The sequence below is a fragment of the Fundulus heteroclitus genome, chromosome 1, assembly GCF_011125445.2.
Source record: "Fundulus heteroclitus isolate FHET01 chromosome 1, MU-UCD_Fhet_4.1, whole genome shotgun sequence".
Taxonomy (NCBI): domain Eukaryota; kingdom Metazoa; phylum Chordata; class Actinopteri; order Cyprinodontiformes; family Fundulidae; genus Fundulus; species Fundulus heteroclitus.
In genome coordinates this window covers 12,504,261-12,515,275 of record NC_046361.1, presented here as the reverse complement: position 1 = coordinate 12,515,275, position 11,015 = coordinate 12,504,261, and positions in this window count along the sequence as shown.

Sequence of the window (11,015 nt, the reverse complement as noted above, 5' to 3'; positions counted from 1 at the left end):
TCTTTGGTTTTATTACACATAAAAAAAAAAAAACGTCATTGCTGAAGGAGCTGAATCCAAGCATAATGAAATAAGGTTAAGTGGAAGGAAAAACTGCGGCACAAACAGGCGAACGAGTGGCAGGAGTAAGTGCAGTCTCGAGCAATGTGAAGCCAAGGCCGTTTTTAATAGATGAAGATTCACTAAAGCAATGACACAGAGACAGATCCAGAACATGGGCTACAACTGTCTCATCCGTCCAGCCACTCCTGAATCAGTGACGGCACTAGAAATCTTACTTGGAGACATGACTGGACTGTGCTCAATTTTCTAAAGTCCTCTTTACAGAAGAGGAGAAGGACGACTGGAGAGCCACAGAATCCAGGTAGGGGGTAGTCTGATCTCTGATATAGGATGGAGCTTGATTATTAAGGGCTTTATATGCGAGGAGAATTTTAAATTAACAGGAAGCCAATGAAGGGAAGCTAAAATGGGAGAAATATGATCCCCCTTGTTGATTTTGATCATAACTCTTGCTGCAGCATTTTGGATCAGCTGAAGACTTTGAACTGCATTTTGTGGACTTCCTGATAGTAAACAATTACAACAGTCCAGCCTTGAAGTAACAAATGCACGGACTAGTTTTTCAGCATCACCCCTGGACAGGAGATTTCTAATTTTGGCAATATTCCAGATGTGAAAAAAGGAAACACTGGAAACCTGTTTAATATGGGGTTTAAATGGCAGGTATTGGTCAAAAATGACACCAAGGACTCTGACCCTGAGGACTCTGGACCAAAACTATTAAAGCAACTAGTAGTTCCTCAACACTCAGCAGAGCCACAGGACGATGGCCTCTATGCCACAATGTAATGATGCAGTCATTTGTAGAAATAAAACCCCAGCCAGTTATGGAGCGCATATCCTTTACACAGTAAATGAATCTACACTTCAGTAGGACAGAGTTTCCTTTTCTTTGAACGGGTTTCATGTTGTAATTCACATTCTTTGAGAAATTTAATTTGGGGTTTTGATTAGACGTAAGCCATAATCATCTGAATTCAAAGAAAGAAATGCCTGAAACAAACATTGTCAGTTATAGCAGAATTTAAAGTTGATTCACATAAATATACGAATCTGTAAAACAAAATGAAATGCATCACTGTACGTAATGAATCTACACAGCTGGCAGGAGAATGAAGGACCCTCTGGTGAACTGGGGGGCAGAGGCCGGCCATAGACTGATCAGGAGCACGGTGAAGGATTCAGCGCTCTACAGTTTCCAAAGCTCACATCGCTCTGAAAGCACTGCTTAAGGATCAGAGAACATGGAGCCCGCCGTGGTAAGGAAAGGCTTTCTGCAATTCCCCGATGGGGAACCCGTTAAAACAGCGCTAAAGCCCTGTGCCTCCTCCAGCTATGGCGACTGTAACACCGACACTGTCACCACCAGTTGGCCCTGTATGAGTAAATAAGTGGTTTTGCCACCGTGGCTGCCCACACATGTTTGTGACAACTGGCACAGAGCCTTTTACATCACTGTGGAGGAATATTGACCCAGTCTTCTTTTCAGGATTATTATAATTCAACCACATTTAAGGATTTAGAATACGAATGGCTAGTTTAAGTTCATGCCACAGCATCTCAGTCAGATTTAAGTCCGGACTTTGACTAGGCCACTCTAAAACCTCGTCAGTCAGAGGTGGAGCTGCTGGTGCGCTTCTGATGACCATCTTTCTGCATAATCAAAGGATGCTTATTGTGCTGGAGCTTACGGTTACAAACGGTTTAATTCATCTTTATGCTAGAGAACGGAGTTCATAATTAACTTATATATCCGTAAGGGGCTAAATACTTTATCAGAGCGTTTTAAACAGATTTATAATCCACAAACCGTAACGATTTCTGCTTGCATGCATGAAGTAAGCGTCGCATGCAGCGAGGTGACGGCTCTGCTTGCTGTGGTTGTGCAACGTGCTTCTCACACGCCTCCCACTTCACAACTACTCTCCTCCTCTGCTCCTTCACTACCTCCTTTGAAGTAGAACAGCAGTGCGTTGCTGTTGTGCGTCAGAGCAAGGTGAGAAAAAGGAGGCCCAGCTTTGTAGCTGTTTTTTTAATGAAATGCGGCGCTGTTTAAATGAAAGTCTGGCGGGATGGAGCAGAGAGAGAGGAAAATGACTTTCATGCTGTCGAGTGACTTCTCTCCTCTCTCGTTATTGTGTTGTCAGTTCCGTTAAAGGAAAACGTCAGCGAAGCAGAAAGTCTCTCATTTAGTGTGTGCAGCGACGGCGCAGCTCAGAGAGACGGCCGCTTCCACGCAGGTACAGGAAGACGCTCGACTGCAGAGGTTCAAGAACCACGACAGAGATTCAGAACAATCTCCTTAGTCAACCGGTGGCTTTGTGTAGATTTTGACAGATTATATTTTTCCAAAAATGTTCAGTGTTAGCGGTGCTAGTTTAAATCTGTCAAAAAATGAATAATAATAATAATAATTACAGGATTTTTCCATCCTTGACCATTTTTATTTTTAAAAGATTCAGAAAGGTCCATGATGTGTTGCTGCTTTTAAAGACTGGACTTGCTTTTACTCTTAATGTTGATGCATATAGGAAGAAAATAATTTCCCGAACAGGGCTTGACAAGGAAAATGTGACTGAATCCATTTCCCGACTGCTTGATCATTATAAATAATCACTCGTCCATAAATTTTAATAGAACACCCAGGCTCCGCTTTGTAAACGTGGTGAGGAAGGAGATTTGTTTCTTAAACCAGCAACTGAGAAAATGTAATATTTGAAAATAAAGTATTTAACACTGGCCACAAAATAAGTGCTTTTTGATTTTAAAAGTGTATTTAAATTATGGTTGGTGTTTATGTAGGTAAGGATCCCAAAATGAAAGGTGATAAACATTTTTTACCTTTCCTTTTTGTTTTTTTGTTTTTTGTAATGATAAAGGATAGTATGATAAGTGCGGAAAGCCTGAGTTCTTTTAAATCAAGATTAAAAACACATTTGTTTAAAATTGCCTTTGACTGTTCTAGTTAAACTGTTTTACTGTTTTTAATGTTCTTTTTTGTTTCTACATTTTATTCCTACTTGCTTTTATTCTGTTTTATTTTCCTATATTTTAATCATGTAAAGCACTTTGCATTGTCTCTGTACTGAATTGTGCTATATAAATAAATTTGCCTCTGCCTTGATAACCTCTCAGTGAAAATTCAGTTTTATTGTTAAAAAAAAAAAAAAAAAAATCTTCACAGGGCGTTATTTAAGCCTCCTGCAGTTCTGCCTGCCGTGTGCGTCTGTCTGCTGACTAGGAATAGGAAATATTTAAAGCAACAGCTTCAGTAAATAGCAGAGACAAGGGCAGTTTCTTTCTGCTCGTCCTTCCTGCACGCAAACCAACGTAACATGGCAGAACAAGACTTTTTAATGACGAGCAGTGAAACAGGACGTGCTTCTCATCAGTCTTGCTCATTAGGTTTTAGGGCTTTTTAGGAAACGCATCATAGCTCTGTGTGTCGTATTGTAACCTGCTGCATGCAGCTAAGAAGATGCAGGATGAACAGTTAAACCAAACCTTTCAGCTGCCACTGTCAGCTGTTTGTGCTGAAGGAAATTATAAATCATTTACTTTAATGCCTATAACATTTACAGACAGACAAACTTCACTGTAACAAAGTTGCTCTTCAGCAGTTCTTCACATTATATGAAAATACACACTTTTTTAACATAAAACAAGGTTTATTAAGAACACAACACATCAAAGGGCATCAGCTCTTTCGTAAAAATTCAATTCAATTCAAAAACAGTTTATTAATCCCAAAGGGAAATAAAATAAAAATGGCGTCCGTCTCTCTAAGCGTCGACGCAGGTGCCATTCTTGGCTGACACGAAATTCCCGGTTGCATTCAGGCTCACCAGCAATCCGGGAGAAAACGTGTCATTGAGGAACGACACCACCATCGGACCGTGAAAAGCTTTATCCGGGAGTAGCCCGGCTGCTTTTGGTTTCGCTTTGCTTCGCCACACTGCAGCCGGACACGAAACACGGAGCCGGTGGTGAGCAGCTTTCCTGGACGACCACAGTGAGGACTTGGGTTGGTCCGTCTGTGCTCCTCTGTTGCAAGGAGGATGCAACACCGTCTGATTTTTACTTCTTTTTATCTTGCTCCTCATAGTCGTGTCAGCTCAGGGTTTATTGAGTGCTGTGGGATGGAAACGGACCCCATAACCAGCTGGGTCTCAGAATCACAGCTGCATTATGGGTTCCGTTACAATCCCACCCACAAAAAAGGAAAAGGCCGCAGGATATGGACTCTGGTCCCGTCGGCACTGCTAAAAAGACAAAACACAGTTACAAACTGGGAAGAAAGAGGCTCGTTATTATCTTCTCTTTGGTGGGAGACATCCTAGTTCATAACCTGGCACTGTAGGAAAAAAAAAAAAAAAGAAGAAAACTCTTTCTCTAAATCTGTTTTAAAACCAAAAGATCTTTACAAAGATTGTTGTAGAAACTGGTTTTTGAAAATAGGAACTGACTCCTCTTTCCACTCTGGGCCTGTGTGACTAAAGAGCGCAGCGATGGTCCAGTAACTTCCGCTGAACTTTTTTTTTTTTTTTTTTTTTATTATGCCGTTTCTCTGCAGATGTGACTCAGTCGCACGTGATCAGCAAAGAGTCATATTGTCTTATTACCGTAATTTGAGCGACACTTCTTGTTGATTACGAAGTAGGAAAAGTATTTTCCCTGCCGTAAAGCTGCGTTTAGCAGGCGGGGTACGGTGCACCCAAGATGCTCAGAAAACGTTTGAAGTGGGGTCAGCAACACAAGCCTCTGTGTGTGAGGGAGTGGAGCTGTTTGCGATAGAATCGGTTAAATCGAACCAATCCAGCCTGATCTCAGTGATTGCAATTACCTGATTTAAGCTACAGAGTTACAGCGTAATCAGAACTGATAAATTACTGAAATCAAATGGTTTCCTTACGGCTGAAACGTAAATGTTCCTCATAATCAAACCTGTTGCAAAATAGTTACAATCTCCTTATGATTTAAAAAACAAACAAACGCACGTTGTCTTGTACAAAAGCAAGTGACATATTTAGATTCTTGTGGTTTGGACATGTTTTACATTTATTCCCTGCAGGTTCAGCAGGCAGATTAGATCGATCTAAAGGAAAATACCAAAGCGGTGACTCCGGCTGGAAGTCTGCGTGCGCGCGGTGGAAGGAGCGGCACCGAGGCGCGTCTGATACATCTGCTGCTGCCCTAACGGCCTCCTCTGTGATGGTGGAGTCAAAGAATGAAAAACAACTTTTATCTCTTGCTTGAACACATTCACAACCCGGCCTGGAGATCCAGAAAGTGGAGCCGCGTAAGCCCTTCCACTGCTTGTCGCGGGCCGAGAGTGGCGGCTTATCTCTCTCAGTATACCACCGCACCGGAGCTCTAGCTTGAAAAACCTGTTGTGTATTATCTTTTGTAAGACAAATGGAAAAAAAGAATGCAAGAACGAGGTTGTACAAGAGGTCACTCTGACAAGGAAGGGCTGATAGGGCGATTATAGAAGGAGATAGCTGGGAAAGAATCTTTAAAGGTAAAGATTAAAATCACGGGATTTTTTTTCTACTTTAGCCTGACTGAAAGCTTTCAGGAACCTAATTGTACATAACAGCTCAAACAGGAGCTGAACACAAACAAAAAACGACCAAATTACAGGCGAGAGATCAGCCGCGCTAACATACTTTCAGTTTGACAGCAGTATGAAAAACCTTAGGAACCTGAAACGTTTTCACTTTTGCGGCTGTCATTTTCACCGTCCGTCAACGCAGCAAAGGGCTCTAACGTTTTGAAAGGAGAGGCAAGATTTTAGAGAACTGACAAACGGGGGGGAAAAAAAACAAAAGAAGAGAATAGAGCGCCTCAGACAAAGACTGGTGAATCAAGTCAAAGTCAAAAACACACGGGCAGCTGCCAGGTAGACTCTGTGTGAACAAATGAGCAGTGAAGGGTGTAGAGTAGGAAATGTCGATCAGCTCACCATCGTCTCAGAACAGCAGGTCGTCCTCTGCAGTCCTGCCGGCCCAACAGCTCCGTTGCTCCCAACTTCCTCTTTAAATACTCCAGAGATTCATTTCACTTTCACTTCTCCTGAGCAGATCAAACTCCTCCTTTCCTTCCTTTGTCCACTACCTCCCTGCCTCCTCTCCCTTCTGCCGGGGGACGGACAGGTTTTTTTGTTTTTTGTTTTTCCTATCTTCCCTAAAGAGAAACTTAAATACTTGTTATGTTAAACTGTCATTTTAAAAATTTGTCTCATAGTAGACGTGCTGTTGGCTTATTGAACATTTACCGATAATAATGGTAAATTCATTTTTAATCTGAACAGATCGCGTTAAGGTACAGTACTTTGATGTCAAGCCAGGAACTTCAATGTATTTTATGTGACAGACAAAAGAAAAGAACACTGAATGGCGGAGGGGAATGAAAATGCAACTAGCTGGACTGGATTACTGGACTTACCTGCGTGGGTAAAGCCAGCTCTTCTGCGAGGGCCTCAGATGTTTGATGGAGAGCATTGCAGAGCAAACGGCAACATTAAGATCAAGGAACACAGCGGACAGGTCAGGGAGAACGTTTTAGGGAGAAAGTTGGGTTATAAAACAATAATTACACGTTCAAAACAAACTTTGAACGTGTCACCGAGCACCGTTGCATCCATCGTCCTAAAGTAAAGGACCATCGCACGACGGCAAACCTACCAAGACCAAAGCCCTCTAGGCAAGCCAAGGAGGAGAGAAGAAGTGTGAATGTTTGGCCTGAATTCACAGTGTAGCAGAAAAGCAGCACGCATCACGCTGTACAGTCTTTATAGTGAAGCATAGTGGAGACAGCATCATGCTGTGCAAAGGATTTCCTTCAGGGAAGGTGACGGGGAGATGAATATGTTGGATGAAAATCTGTTGGACAGAGATCCGCCGTCTAACGGGACAAAAGCACAGGCCCAGAGCCACTGCAGGTTGGTTTAGATAACAGCATATTAATGCGTAGGAACGGCCTAGTCAAAGCCCACACCTAAATCCAACTGAGAATCTGTTGCGTTTTTGTTAAAACGTTCTTCGTCCATCCAGCCGTTCTAGACTCTAGATTCGCTCTGGACGTGCAGCCGGCTGGCCTGAACCCGAATGGACGCCACCGTTTTCAGATCACTTGTAAAAGAACTTTGAAAACCTCTTATTTTCTTTTTCGTTCCTCTGTTGTGCTCTGCTTGGTCTTTGTTCATCACATAGAAATTATATAAAACACATTGATGTGGTGCTGAGTTGACAAAATATGAACGCCTTCCAGTGGGTATGGAAGTCCTCTCCCGCCGGAGGATCCAGGCCACGGCTCCATTACTGAGAGTTAGGCAGCAACGTAAAGGAGTACAAAAGCTTTTTATTTAGTCCGTTGATCAGCATTCGTCTCGCTCTTCGGCCACCTGTCTGTCTTCAGACCCCCAGATGGTTGCAGGTATTGAATTCTTGCCTTTTTAAAGTATGTTTACTTCTTTTAAACCTGTGAACGGCCTACTTTTACCTGAAGACATTATCAGAAGGACACGCTCATACTAACGGCGATGATGTCCAACATCACCTTGGATTCAAGCCTCCGTCAGTGCAGGTTGTGTTCTCTAAGCACTAAACATGTCTAGTTTCGGGGAAAAAAGATTTTAGGTTTTTCCCAGCAAACCCAGACAGGTTAGTTGGTAAAAACCTGAAACGGTGGCGGTGGTGACAGGTGAATGTGATACAGCCAGCATCTGGCTGCGGTAAACGGGTTTATTTCTCCGGGGAACCGCTCCTCCTTTCTGCCCAGCTAATTCAGCGAACGCACCCTTCCTCTCTGTTAATTAGAAAGGCCTGGACGCCTCATGATGGATGATGGGAGACAGGTGCGACCAACAGAGCATGACGGGACAACTCCCATCAGCTCCGTCTGGGTTTCAGCCTGGAAAGTCCGGAGGATTCGGAGGAGGACCTGATCCTCTCTGGAGACCTCGAGGAGGAAGGTGAAGGTGAAGGTGAGACGAGCCGTTTGCTTGTTCAACCATTAATCCTGGACTTTGGATCTGTATCTTGGATTTAGCAGTAATGGAAACATCCATCTGTTGTTGTTTTTTTTTTTTTTACTTGAGTGAACACCAAACAGTTCTCTATACAAAAGTACAAATATCGTTTTAAAAATGTATCCAAACCTTTCCACATTTTGTCACGTTAAACAGATTTTTAATGTAATTTATTGGATTTTTATATTTTATATAGTGAAGTGAGTGGAGACTGAATGCATATTTAGTTTCCCATTATTATTTGCAAAGAAATCTGAAAAGTGTAAATTAGCATTCAGCCTACCAGAGTCTGTTAGGGATTGGTCTCTAGCAGCTTTGCACGCCTCGTCATGGACAATTTCTTTTGACTTTTGTGCCATTTAGCATTTTGCAAGGTTTTTTTTGCTCAGTCCGACTGGATGGACAGGGTCTTTGAACTTACTTTTTCAAGCCTTGCCATGGATTCTCAATTCTATTTAGGTCTGGACTTTGACTAGGCCATCCCAACACATGAAGATGCCTTGATCTAAACCTCTCCTTAGCTCTGGTGGTGTGTTCAGGGTTTCTGTCCTACTGGAAGATGACCCTCCACCTCAGTCTCTGCAGCATCTAGCAGGTTTCTATTAGGTTCCAGCCAGAAAAACCAGTGTCCCTGTCCCTGCTGAAAAAAGCATCCCCACAGCATTATGCTGCCACCACCATTCCTCATGGGGAGGATTGCATATCCAGGATAGCGTGCAGGGTTAGCTTTCTGCTGCGCATAAAGTTTTACACATAGGCCAAAAGGTTCAGTGCTGGTCAGGAATTATGATTTTGTTTTTGCCATTCTTCCATTAAGGCAAGCTTTGTGGAGCGTGTGACTAGCAGCTGTCCTCTAGAGAAATTCTCCCACCTGAGCTGTGGATTACTGCAGCCTCTCCAGAGCTTCCTTCTTCGCTGCCTCTTTATTGTCCCAGTCCAGACATTGTTTTATAACCTAACCCTGCTCCACATCTTTATCGTTGTCGTGTCTGCTGTGTTCCTCGGTTTCCATGATGTTCGTTAACAAACCTCTGAGGCCTTCACAGAACAGCCATATCAGAGCGGACATTAAATACAGCTGGACTCTGCAGGAAAAAACATCTAACCTGTACTGTTTTCTGGGGACAACCAGATAAAATGTAGCCTCGTGAGACCATCCTGATCTCGCGAGCTTTCAAGGTTTCACTCGCAGATCAGTCTGGATACTCTCCGTTAAAGAAAATTTGGAGCCGTTCACCAAACGAACGTCCAATCAGCGTTGGTTTTGAGGCGGGTTGAGGTGTGACGCAACGGGAAGCGCGACAGTTCAGTCTAAAGAACATGGCGGCTTCAGCCGATGAAACTAGCGTTAGCGTGGCTATCGAGCAAGTTTTATCGGAATTACAGAGTATTTCTCTGCTGAGCTAACGAGCCTTTACCTGCAGCAGCAAGAGTAGCTTGGCTTGTGGTTGTGTTTTCGTCGTCGCTCGTAACAGAGCGACGACGAATCTGATTGGTTTATTTGGCCCGTCTATCACCAACATAGGCCAATCAGCTGACCAGTATTTTCGCCCCTTCCCAAAATTACTTCAACGGAAGGTTTCCAGATGGATATGCGGAGCAAATCTATCTGGCGGAGTCAGGTAAGATAAAATGACCATGTGTGGCTAAATCTGGCACATTTACGATGGATTTAAGTTGCATATTAATTGGTGTACATCACCTCTTTCAAAAAAATTTTTTGAGGGGGTGATGTTATATTTGTTAAGGATTTCTTAACTTCCCGGATTCAGTTTTAGTCAAAGCCCCAAATTTCCACCTCTATATCCAGTGATCTAGTGCTAGGTATTCATTCAAATAGTCCAACAGTTTCACTTATCTTGAGCTAAAAAAAGGTCTACAAAATCTTTAAGACTTATGGAAACTGAACTTTTCTTCAGTTTTAATAAAATGTATATATAAAAAGCATCTGGAGAGGTGGCACAATCTGCCTTTATCTCTTAAGGGATGTTTAGGCCTAATTAAAATGAACATCCTCCCTCGCCTCTTATATCTCCTGTAAATGTTACCTTTATAGATAACCCAGAGAGCCATGATGTAGACATTTTTCTAAATGAACTGGGCATGGTAAGAAACCCAGATTAAGAATTCTTTTTTTTTTTTTTAAGAATTGAAATTTCACAACTTCCCACTTTTATAGGAGTGGTTATGTGATTATCTTCATTCTTTCTCCCACACCTACCCCTGGTCTGTTTCACCTGCCTGGCTTTGGAGTTTAGTTGTCTGTGATAAAATTACAGACAGAAACTCATTTATTTCCAACAGCATCTGAGTATGGTGGGACATGCGTAGGAAGCTGTGTAAAGACCGTATCTCATCTTTGACTCCTGAGAAACCGAGGCTTTGCTTCAGGAATATCTCACAGTCTGATATAAGTTGTGGCCGATCGGTGACTTGTGTTAAAACCACAGGTTGATGAGTTTTCAACAACAGCTGTCACATTTTAATATTCATAGAGAGCACTTTTTTGGCTTTCTCCAGATTTCTCATTTTGTTAAATCTAACATTTCACAATTGCATAAACACAACTTATGTTTAAGGATATTGGGGCCTTTTCAAAAAGACAGAATTACTTTCATTTTCTCTTCATTATAACATATAGTAGCAGGATATTGAACACTAATCAAAAATGGGAGATTTTAATAATCAAAATAGCGAGAATGAAAGGAAAGGACTCATTAGCATATGCCTGTGCAAATTCTCAGTGATCCGAGTCATCGCAATGCATTAGCATAGTTATGCCTACTTCCTGTAACTATATTACGTCAGAAAGAGATTGGTACCTTTTACTGTTATTTCTGGGAATACAAATCTCAAGAAGTGAGCAACATTTAAGAATCGGGTCTAAAGAAACCTTGGATAAATAACAGGTTTACTAATC